The sequence below is a fragment of the Parasteatoda tepidariorum genome, chromosome 6 (assembly GCF_982258835.1).
Source record: "Parasteatoda tepidariorum strain Cologne lab strain chromosome 6, Ptep-v5.0, whole genome shotgun sequence".
Classification (NCBI taxonomy): Eukaryota; Metazoa; Arthropoda; class Arachnida; order Araneae; family Theridiidae; genus Parasteatoda; species Parasteatoda tepidariorum.
Window position 1 is genome coordinate 66,629,697 of NC_141760.1, and position 12,553 is coordinate 66,642,249.

Consider the following 12,553-nt stretch of genomic DNA (forward strand, 5'->3'; position numbering starts at 1 on the left):
AACCTGTCCTAAGCAATGACCCGACACCCTCACTTGAAATAGTTATACCTCGTTTCCAAAGTCACCGCCACGGTTCCAGACGAATGTCAAGGGGAGTTCTTACGTTAGACAAACTATAGTCAACATCATGCGACCTTGAATACGCGAGTTAGTTTTCTTTAGCTTGTTGAAATATACTGTTTTTTTTCACTCCGCTGCAAAATGATTCGAATTTCGGATTTGCCTAGCACCGAAGAGTGTGCAGTGGCATATTTTCAAGAGTATGGAATTATTTCTTCTAAGAAAATGTGCATTAATGGCCACGATATGGCGTTGTATATCAAAACTGATAAGCAATGGCTGTGCAATGTAAAGGGATGCGAAATTATTTTGTAAAAACTAGTGCCAAACCTAAAAACTAGCGCCATAGGTATCGGCGAGAGTTGGCAGGTCGTCGGGATAATACTAAAGAACCTAATTTCACTCTTGTATATTCTCGTCAGTGTACATTATAATATTACGCAAGAATAAATTCTGATGTGGAAAATTTAATGAATATCTCAATATAACTCGGAAAAGAAAATAGTTTAAAACCGTTTCCCACCGTTCTCGGTGCATTGTTATTGAATAGAAAAATTTATAGATTGGATTCTAAATTGACAAAAAAGAACCAATAATTTTTTACTACCACCAACATAAAATTAATAAAAGTTGCTTACCTGTAAATTTAGTTTTCTCTTAAAGTTTTTTTTCACACTATTCTATTTTGATTATAGATAAATTTAGAACACATTTGTTAAAGTTATCTTTGAACCATTATACTAATTAGAATAAAATTTTTTTGTCATTTATTTTTATTTTTATTAAATTGTAAAGTAATAATCGTGGCAATCTTTTTTCAAATAAATCAAAGAATTGAATCTAAATGTGGTGTTTTATTATAATACTATAAAGTAAATATGGAATTACCTTATTACGCAACATTTCATGATAAAAATATTGAGTTATTTCCTTACAATGATTAAACGGCAAATAAGTCATGCTATGTTCAGTCAACACATGTAATAGAAATAATAATTACGATGTAATTTTTTAAAAATTGCAAAGAAATATTTGAAATATTCTAGTGCTAAATTAATTTTTTTGGAGAAAAATAAACGAGCAATGAGTAAAAAACGAGTAACGGGCAAACAACGAGTAAATGACGAGTTCTTATGGTAACTAAAAATTAAATCAAAATTTCGGAAACAGATTTGGGGAATGAATTGTAATGGTAATAGAACAAAATATTTAGGTTTAAATTTTATCCTAACTGAATCGAATACTAAATAAGGGAAACAAAGTATGTATGAATGGAATAAAATATTTTAATATTGTTTAATTGAATAAATTTTGATTTTGATTTATAAAGTTATTTATCTAAAAAAAAGCAATAAATGACTGCAACACAATTATGAATATTTGTATTCGGCTGCTTCAAGGAGGAGAAACTCTTACTTATGATTGATTTGTAAGAAATAGTTTAAAAAATACCATCCTTTTTTTCCTTCTAACTAAAAAAATTTTTTTTTTTAACATTTTTAAATATCTCTGTTACATATACTTGTTGTAAATACTTACAAATAAAAAATCTTTCACTATTATTTAATTGTATAGATAAAATGTTTAACTATTTACTACTTTTAAGTAACTGCTAAATACCATCCTTACCAGATTGTATAATGATTTCTTTTTCTGTTAACTGCTCGTGACTTTTAAAATCTTATGCGAAGTATTGTATAGAAAATTTGTTTACGAATTTTTTTAAAGTTATTTAAGTTAGTTTACTATTTTTTTTAAATACCTTCATAGCTGTTTTAGTGAGAATTTGTAAATAATAAGAATAATATTACATAAATGTTGTTAATAAATATATTTTTAAAGAAATGACAATAAATTTAAGTTATAATAATTTTGCTATAAATATAATTTGTTTATAACTAATTAATGAACAGTAATGCTCAATTTATAAATAATAATTTATAAACTATAATTCAAAAACAATAATACTAAATTAAATTATTATAAATTAATTATAAGTAGTTAATGAAATTTACTAATTAATATTAGTAACAAATTAATAAATATTAGTTATTGTTAGCAATGAATATAAAATAATGTTTAGCATAAATAAATAATAGCTATTTTATTGTATGTAATTATGTCACGGGAAAATGATTTAATAATGGTTATTAGGGTGAAAATATCGATTCTGATATTTAAATGCATTTTATGACGCAGCTACCAAAAAGAAGGTGAATAACATGAAACTATGCATTTGAACTTGACTTTGACTAAAGCTTTAGTTTGGAACCCAACCTTATGTCAATACAGCTACCAGTAAAAAAGTGATGACCTTTTTGAGAGTTGGTGGGTGCTTTACTTTCAATATGAATCATAAAACCTGAATGCAGGAAGTCTTTATTTAACTGAATTTTAGCTCTTATCTTAAATTAATGGAAAAGTAAAGCATATATTTCTAATAAAATACTATTTCTAATAAATCTAATAAAGCATCTTATTTCCTAATAAAATAAGATTAATGTTTGACATATTTACTTCTAATTCAAGGTAAAAATAATATACAGTTGCCAAATTAATATACAATAAATTAATATGCAAATTAAAAACTAATGTGTCTGAAAGGAGACCAACTGAAATGTATGAGATTCCCCTCTTTACAAAAGAAATTTCACGAAAACAGTTTTTTTACTTAGCACCTAAATTATATAATAAATTACCATTTCAGTTGCAAAACATCAAAATATATTCTTCTTTTAAGCGTGCTTTATTTCAATTTGTGATGAACATTGACGATTTAGATCTCTATTTTTCACTTTAAAGGAAGCATTTGATTTTTTATACCAGTCTTGTGCCAATCCAAATGAATTTCTTATGTTACCTTTGCTATTTTTTATTTATTTATTTATTTATTTATTTATTTTATATATATAGTTTTATGCATTTTTTTTGTTTTCTATTATTACAGTGTTCAACAACATATGACGTCTTATGATGAGCAAAATAATTTATGATTGTAATACCCCCCCTTTTTTTTTTCTGTTTTAAATTTATTGTATTACTTTTCTTTGTCGCCTGGACAAGATTTTCCTCTTGACGACGAATATATATTCTTTGTATTTATGTGTTTTTGTTCTCAATAAAGTTATATTTGTTTTTTTTTTTATTAGACGCATTTTAAGATTCTATGTAAAATCTTAATTATTAGGTGACACTAAACACCTTTATGGTTATCACGCCGCTGAAACTGGTTTGCATTTGTTTAGTTTTTTGTATCAATTTGTGAACATTGTAATGCAATACGTTAAAAATAAATACAAAAAGGAAGTACATAAAAATCCCCTGAATAAAAACCCATTACATGCGTGTTTAACTTTAAAAGTATTGCATGTAAACTCGTGCAAAACATGTCATTAATAAAAGACTACAGTGCTCATAATAATTTGGTCTAATTATTATAATATACTAATATAATATCTGATATAATAAATATTCTACAAGGAGGCTTCGCACCCTGCTCGCTGGCGCTCGCCAACTCCCGGAACTGCTTCCGCAGTTCATTTCGGATTGCAATCCGATGCTCGATTTGCTCGCTCATTGGATACGTTCTTAAAGCCTAGCTTTTGTATACTTTTTTGAATACTGAAGTTCCGAAAACTTTTCACTGCGGAAAATTCTAAACCTGTACATTTCAATATTAATTTGAAATTGCAAACAGTTAGAATTCGGTGAGAATCGAAGACAAATGTTAATGTGTTTATGTAATGAGTTCATAACTTCTTGATTATGTGGATAAATACGAAAAAAAGTTTAGAGATTTGTACAAAACGTTTACAATTAAATATGAAAACTGTTGCCAATGCGAGAAAAGAAATATCATCGGTTTTATTGATACATACGTACGTATTAGCGTTTTATATAATATAGATGCTTATATAATAAATCGTCTAATTTATCCAATTGATAGACGAACGTAAACAAGTGCAAATCGGTTTCAGTCACATAAAAGCAATAAAGCTGTATAGTTTCAACTGATATTTAAGATTTTACACAGAATCTTATAGTGCGTCTAATAATTTGGCCAGAGACTGCATAGTTTTCTATGCACTTGAGAAATAGAACTGAAAATAAGTCAAGAATAGCAGCGTTGGCACGAAATAAATTAGATTTTATTTCATTCCAAAAGGAATGAAAGTATTTGTATCTAAACAAAATGTAGTCTTGAAGTGTTCTTCATGATGTTGTAACAACTACCATTATATGATTCATTTGTTTTCAAGAAAATTGATTGTTGATAAGTTGTCAGTCATAAGTCATTACCTCAAGTCATTTTGACGTTTATTATTATTATTGTAATAAAAAAGTGTTTATACATAAACAATGGTAAATATAGTTAAATCAAGCATAAAAGTAACAGAAGCAATTCAAAAATGTTGGAAACATTTGTAAATACTATAATTAAAAAAGAAGGAAAAGCGTTATATTATCAAAAAATTACAAAGCATAATTACACGGTTCTTGAATTTGAATTGTCAGGCAGTTCAAGGCGTCTGGTTTTTGCAATTCATAGGCGTGATTTTAAAATAGTTCACGTTTTTAAAAGATGTAAAGAAGAAATATAACGAAGATAAAAAAAAGGCAAACATAATCTGTACGAAATTTCGGATGGTACTAATATCGATCAAATTAAAACAACTGCAGCAGTAAAAAGGTACAAAGTTGAACCATATCATTGCGTAATATTATCCATCTAAATTTCGATTGCTTTATACACTGAAAAAAAAAGGAAGGTCAAAACTACTTGACTATGGTAAAATTTAATGAGCTTCTGGCTCTATGGAAACACCAAAAAGCACGTAATTTTAACCGGAGCGTTTTGGTAATGATTTTGGTAAAATTAATAATTAAATATTGTTTTATAATTTGTGTTGAAATTCGGGAAATGTGGTAGAATTCGGTAAATTTATCTGATACTTTAAAGTGTGTTTCGTTTATTCAGTTAAATTTACTTATCAATATTGTATTTGTTACTAAAATGTGTGGTAATTTGGACTATAATTTTTTTAAAAAAATGAGAGGTTTAAATATCTTATATTCTGGTATTATTACTAGAACATTTTCTTATTCTAGTAATGTCTTTATTATACAGCACGGTAGTTTCATCAGAATTTTTTTTCTCCGTGTATTATTGTTGAAGTTGAACAGAAACATGCTTAACTTAGCACTTTAATAAGGTTTCAGTAAATGTGTTTGACATTATGGTTCAACTAAGGTTATATATTTAGTAGATGGTTTCTTTGGGATTGTATCACGCAGAAAAATCCATAGTAATTACTGTACTGTTTTTTTAAAACTATTTTACTGGTAATTAAGCATTTGTGCTAAGCTAAAGTTATATGATAAGTGCGTACAGTTGAATTGAATTTGGTGACCAACAAAAATTACACTGAATATTGAAGGACTGAGCCATATGATGGAAAGTTGCTCAAGCAAATTTTCGATGTAATTTTTAGAAAAAAAAGCATTTATATCGTATTAAAATTAAAGGAGTTTCGGAGGTTATCTTGTTTTAAATGTTTAAGTCTTGTCAAATTATTAAAAAGTGTCTTTTTAAAAGTTTTTAATTATTTAGCATTTGATTTCGAACAATACTTCAGAAAATGATTTTATATTTCGATTGAAACTTGTTAAAAGGGCCTGTTACGTGGCATTTTAAATGTCCCAAGATTGTAATTACACTCTAGGGAAAATCGGCGCACAAGTAAACCGAAACATCGATTGCACCTTAGAAGAATTATCAGAATAACAATAAAATAATAATAAGAGATATCATTATAATTATCATATATTATCATATATTATTGTAATTATAGTTATTATATATCATTATTATTATAATTACCATATTTTATTATCAAATATTATCACCATACATTCAAAAAATATAATAAATATTATCATATATTATATTTTTTTTGTATCATGTCGGGTACAAAAAAAATTCAAAGCAGAACTATAAAAGTACGTAGAACCCTAATACGATGCAAATTGACTCTAACCTCAATATTTTATTACAGCCACGATATCTCAGTGGTTAAGGTACTACTATCATGAAGAACTGGATACCGACCCCCTCCCCCGGTGGAGGTTTGAAGTCACTGGTTATCGATGAGTACCAGGGTGTCTGAGAAGTAAAGGTAGTCGGTGCGCAATGCTAAACCCATTGCCATGATCATGTTATTGGTTAGGAAACTGTGGAGCCTTAACCATACTGATCTCCCACTTCTACAATGAGCTGTTGTAGTAATTAATTGTTTTTAATGAGATGTTAAATGAATCATTTTTGTGTTCAAGTAGAACAATGGTATCTTGACATCAAGTCTAAGAAGAGCGATATTGGTTTAACTTTCACCGTTTTAAAGTTGCAGCAAAATTGAACAATTATTGCACTATATTATTGAGTTGCAGCAAATTTCAAGATGAAATCAGTAGCTATGTTAAAAGATGCAAAGAATAGTTAAGAATAATATTTCTATAGACTATTAGTAACCTTTGGGCTTATTATTTTTTAAAAAAAGTCCTATTCCTTTCCTGTTTAAGGGGAATAATTTTTAGATTGTATTACTATTCGATATAATACTAACTTATAAAAAATTTGTAAATTTTAAAAAGGATGGAAATAAATTTATGTCATGCATTCAAATATTTTCTTAGTATTCATTCATAATTCTAGTTCCAGCATAATTTTAAGAAAATAATCGAAATTTCTAGTATATACATTTCTAAAATCGGGAAATAAACTAGAATTTATAGGCACTAAATTATACGGAAAAAAAATCTCTAATGAATTGATCTGCATTAAACATGGTTTTAAACCAATTCATAGTTAAATAAAGCTTATTTAACCGAGCAACTTAAACTAAACATCATGTAACGACTCTTTTAATCTTCGCATAACTAAAATATAAAAGATTTCGAAATAGATAACAAAAGACGGATGTTAAGAAGGTCTGTCTTAACTTGAGTATAAAAGTGCTTCATCTTTTAGTATACAATGCCACGGTAATCAACCGTGACCAGGTAGTTTCATGCACACTTCTTTGTCTGGTAATTTGCTCTTCTTAAGACGATGTTAGACTTATGTTCAATTCTTGAGGGACATTTACATTCTTCAATGCCGATTTGTTGAATGTGAAAAGTAACTGAGCTCTTTTAAATTGTCTCTATCGCAGCAGACACAATGAAAGAGTGAAAATGTCAGAAATTTTATTCTCATGTCCGGGTTGTTGATATATATATATATATATATATATATATATATATATATATATATATATATATATATATATATATATATATATATATATATATATATATATATATATATATATATATATATATATATATATATATATATATATATATATATATATATATATATATATATATATATATATATATATATATATATATATATATTGTTGAACAGTAGTAGCGTTGAACAGTAGAGTAACTTGTGGGTTTACGACTATTGATATTCATATCCATAACCGTGTAATTTTAAACCGAACCCAGAAGACAAGAAAACTCTTGGATTAAGCATTTGAAAAAGCTATCTTCATGGAATTCATACGTATTTGCGTTACGTGGCTAGGAAAACCATAAAAACCACCCTGGATTAGTCCAATGCCAAAGGGATCCGTCTGCCACTGAAGATATTTTACGTCAGCACTGCGTCCACGTGTGCCGGGCAGCATTCAAATCAACCTGCCATCGCAGTGATTCAAATGCTTGTCGCCTCCTAAACGATTTGAAAATACGTATGGTTAATCATTTTATTGTCACAAATCTTACATATACTCAATGTTTATAGTTATTAAATGGGTATTGAATAAAAAAATTTTTTGGAAATTAAACTTATTTCACTTTTCAAAAAATAGTCAAATTGCTTGAATCTAAGAAATTCGATTATACCATTTTAATTTAGTTTTTGCTTATTTGAATTGTGCCTTTCCATTAAAGATTAAATTGTTGTAAATTAGAAAAGTTCTCTTTTTACATAGTTAAATTTTAACACTAATGCAACAATATTTTGAAGCTTCCAGCAGTTTTATTTCATGATAAACTCGATTAAAAAAAAGGGGATAAAAAAAGTTTAATAATTACTTAAATGAATCGTGTTCTTTATTATATTTCTTTTCTTTATTTATTTTTATAGGTTTTCTTTTGCTAGATAACTTAAATTTGATGTCTTTTAAGATAAACTTTTTCTATTTTTTATTAAAAAAATATTCTTGCATGCAGTAAATCTGTTAGCCTTTTTTTTCGATAAGTAAACATTTTATGGAGCAAATCGGAAATCAAATTCTATTATTTTCTGTAATTAACTTGGGAGCGTGTTTTATAGTTTCTTGGGATTTCTGCAAAAAATGCATTAAAGCTCATCTCATTATAGTCTGAGAGGTAAAATTTGACTTAATCTAATTTATTAACCATGGTAATTTTTTTACATTAATTCTTTTCTTTCTCTGAAGTAATTTGAATTCCCCCTAAAAAAGGAATTAATCGGCAGCTTAATAAAAAATAATGATTTGCAAAAGAAATAATTTTAGTTCATTTAGAATAGTGTTAATAGGCCACAAATATGAATTTAAAGCCAACGGATGTTAAGATTGGAGTATAAAATAATATCAAACTGCAAAATATTAAAAAAAAATTCATGTTAATAAAAAACAAAATTTTTTTAATTCATTTAATTTTTTTAGTATTATTATTGTTTAGTATTATTTATTTTATAACCATATAGTCAAAGGAAAAAGTATCCTGATTTAATCCAATGTCATTGAGTAGAGAATGATAAATAAAAGCGTAAGTTTTTCAATACTTTGTTCTACATTAACAGCCTATCACTTTAAAGTCACTTAATTATATAATTATATAATTTAATTTTAATTATATTATTTATTTCACCAAGTATGTTTGAGGTTAATAAAATGAAATAGGATTTATCACAGGCATTAATAAAAAGAAATGCTTTCTGTATTTAAGGTTAATTTTATTTCGGTTCGTTTCATTATATTACACGAATACGAAGACTTTTTTCCATCTTACACAAAATTTCCATATGTTAACATAAATGTTAAATCGTGTAACATATTAAGTTTCATTCAAAAATAAAATGAATGCTACACAGCTCCAATTGAAGCATGAAAACAATTTATGGCGATGACTATTGGCGACATTATATTGTTTTCTATGTATTTTTTCAAGAAAAAGATAAACGAAATCACTGATACGGAAAGTTATTTTTTTTCTCGGAATATTATTCAAAGCTTATTTGTGAATAAGCATTGTCACAAAACCTGATTTTAATCTGTTTTACGGAATTTCGTGCGAAATTTGGCTTCTCTTTTTCTTTATGTTCTCGGAGTGACAAAGTGACAAAGAAACACGGTGTTTTCCGTGATATTGAAGCAAATCAGTTTTTAAATTTTACACAACTGTAACAATAGGTTTTTCTACATCATTGAATTTTACCTTCACTTTTTCACTCACCTTCACATTGAATTTTACCTGCGAAAGTAAAAAAAAAAAAATTGAAATTGTTTTTCGATTTTTATTTTTAAAAGAAATTGAAATTAAACAACTCCATATTCATGGTCAACGTGATTTTTCAAAGTTTGTTTCAAGTTATTTTGACACTAATTTGATAGATAAAAAAGAAGAAAATTTTTTTATGAAATAAATTGCATACATTATACTCATTAAAATAATATTTGTGTAAGTATGCGTGATTTAACTTTAAAAAAATTAAAAAAAATTAAAAAATCATAGATATATTAAGGCCAAGACAAATAGGATATAATCGTTATAGGGGAGACATATCGGATGAAATAGTTATAGACGCACTGTAAAAAAAAGAGTTTCTCAAAATCATGAAAAAATTGTCTAAACAGCTCTAAAACAAATATTGTCGAATCTGAAAACTCCATTTACTCATTATTGAGTATAGTACCATGCTCAAAATTGAAACAGCATATACATATGAATCAACAAGCATATTTGAGTATATCACTATTCTTAATAATGAGTACGTGGGCTTTTTAAATTTTACTATATTTATTTTAGAGTTATTCCGACAAATTTTTACTCAATTTTTGAAAATCATTTTTTACAGAGCAGGAATCAATAAAAATGCAAAATTTCTTGGAAATAGGACCAAATTTTAGGATCCAGCATGCTATGGAATGGAAAGTGGTAGAAAAAATTAGACTATTTTTTCTTATACGCTAAATTTTGCTAAGACACTGGTTGTTTGGCTTCGGTTCGTTTCTGCACCATGGTAACCGGGCGTACTGGATTTGTTGACGTACTGTTTACAGACATAGGTAATTTGAATAGAATAATTACAGGCGTTGGCAACTAGGTAGATATGACTTCAATAACGTTTAACGTTGGGCCACTATCTTAAACCATAAAAACGGTGCAAATTTTCAAAATAGTTATAGACATAGGCACATCTGAAGATATGAGTTCAGTTGCTAATTTCTGGGCCAGTTATTTTTCGGTTAGCGTATTTGAAACTAAGTAGTTTCACTTTAATTAGTTCTCAACTCAACTAGTTCTCGATTTTGGATATTTTTAAGATTTTTGTTCACGATCTTCTTACAAGCTTAATAATGATTAGCGATTTGAAAACAAACCAATATAATGAGTGTAAAACGATCTAAAAAAATAATAATTAATTGTCCTAATATCCCAAACTTGAACTATAAAAACAGGGCAAATTTTCTGGAAGTCAAATTAAGATTCTAATTCGAACAGTTTTCATTCATGTTGGATCATAATAATAGTGTAATGAAGTTTAAGAAATAAGATAATATGGTTCAACTTTGCGCTTTATACAAGTTTACAGCATCTTTTTAATCCCATTAAATTAAATGGGTTTATCCCGCTTCACAATTTAAAATAGTGTATAATAATATGCTACAATACAATAATTTCAATTGCAATAGTATATTAATTGTAACTACTATTGTTACAATAATTCTAACAGATACTTTGGTTCCAAAAAATTTTTCTGCTAAGAATTCGAAACAAAGGAGCCTTATTTCAATAAAAGCTTAATTAAAGTATTTGGAATATTTTTATTAAGTATTTTGTTAACGAGTTTTCGAGAAGATTATTTCAATAATTCTTTTATTGATTGCCGACATGCTTAATCAATCCGCATCAAGGAAATGAAAGAATCAAAGAAAACGATTCTTAGAACTGTTATTTGAGGTTCTTGGTGTCAATTTTCGGAATTGCGTTGAAAGAATTCTCACTTAAGAAACAGCTGCACAAACACTTTTCTTTTTCAATTGGAAAGTGTTTTCTATGATGAACAAATACTTATCAGTTTAAAACTCGTCCGTAAAACTTAAGCGAGACTTAGTAATAAGGAAACAGTTAATATGCACTCGTTTTCTTCGTGATTTTTTTTAAGCGTTCATAATCAATAGAAAACAAGTTGAATAACAGATTTAACGAACAGTAATTTCATTGTTCCTTTAATAATTTAATTGTTAAATACAGAAGCTTAATTTTTTTACGGTTATTAGAACAAAGGAAACAAACTAAAAAAAATCTTTAAAGCGAAAAAAAGCTATTGGAAAATAAACCGGAAGGAAATAATACTTTTTTTTTGAAAGAAAAAGAGAAAAAAAGCTATATTATTTTTGAAATAAGTTTCAGAATATTTTACGAAACTAAAATACTATTAACGCAAAAGAATATTTCGATTGCCTTAAAAAATCTATTATTTGCTGCAAATGGAAATCATGTTTTTTTGAAGGTAGAAAACATGAAGCAAACTAACAGCAAACAAGTTCTTTTTTCTTTTTTTTTTCGTTAAACATTATTAAGTCGATGTTATTCGAGCCCTCCGGGTAGTTGTTTAGTTACTTTATGATTAAAGAACTTTTTCTTTTTCTGACGTTGAGTTTTCGCGCTGAGATCATATTTCCTAGGGTGAAATGAATCAAACAGTTTCAATTTATATAAATACTTTCGATTATTTGAGATAAGAAACATGGTGAGAAGAGTTTTCCTAATTTGTTTTAAATTGCATGTTTTTCAATTTGTAAAAATTTTGCGCATATTTATTTCATTATATTTCTTCTTTGAAAATAATTAAATGGTCATCCATAAAACTAACGAAATTAGTTTTGTTTTATTGTTTGAAATAAACACAAAATTAATTCAGAAAAAATAAACAGAATATGTTTACTTTCTGTTTTACTTATAACACAAAAAGAGAAATGGTCTGAAGTGGTTTCTCACTGTTGCTGGTGCATTGTTATGAGATAGAAAAGACATAAAAAGAGATCTATACTCCAATAATCGTAACAATCTTTTACGAATTTATATGCTTAAAGATAAAAAATGGTGTTCTTTTACCAAATTATGAAGTTTCAATAAATATATGTGTAATTTAAATGTGGATACTTGCAACACTAGAAGAAGTGAAGTG

General features: G+C 27.1%; 1 protein-coding gene across 1 annotated transcript in view; it reads right to left on the bottom strand.

Moving 5' to 3' along the window:
• Positions 1-12,553, bottom strand: part of LOC107448444 (carbonic anhydrase 2) — a 151,026-nt gene that overhangs the window by 42,930 nt on the left and 95,543 nt on the right. The gene's annotated exons all lie outside the window — the stretch shown is intronic.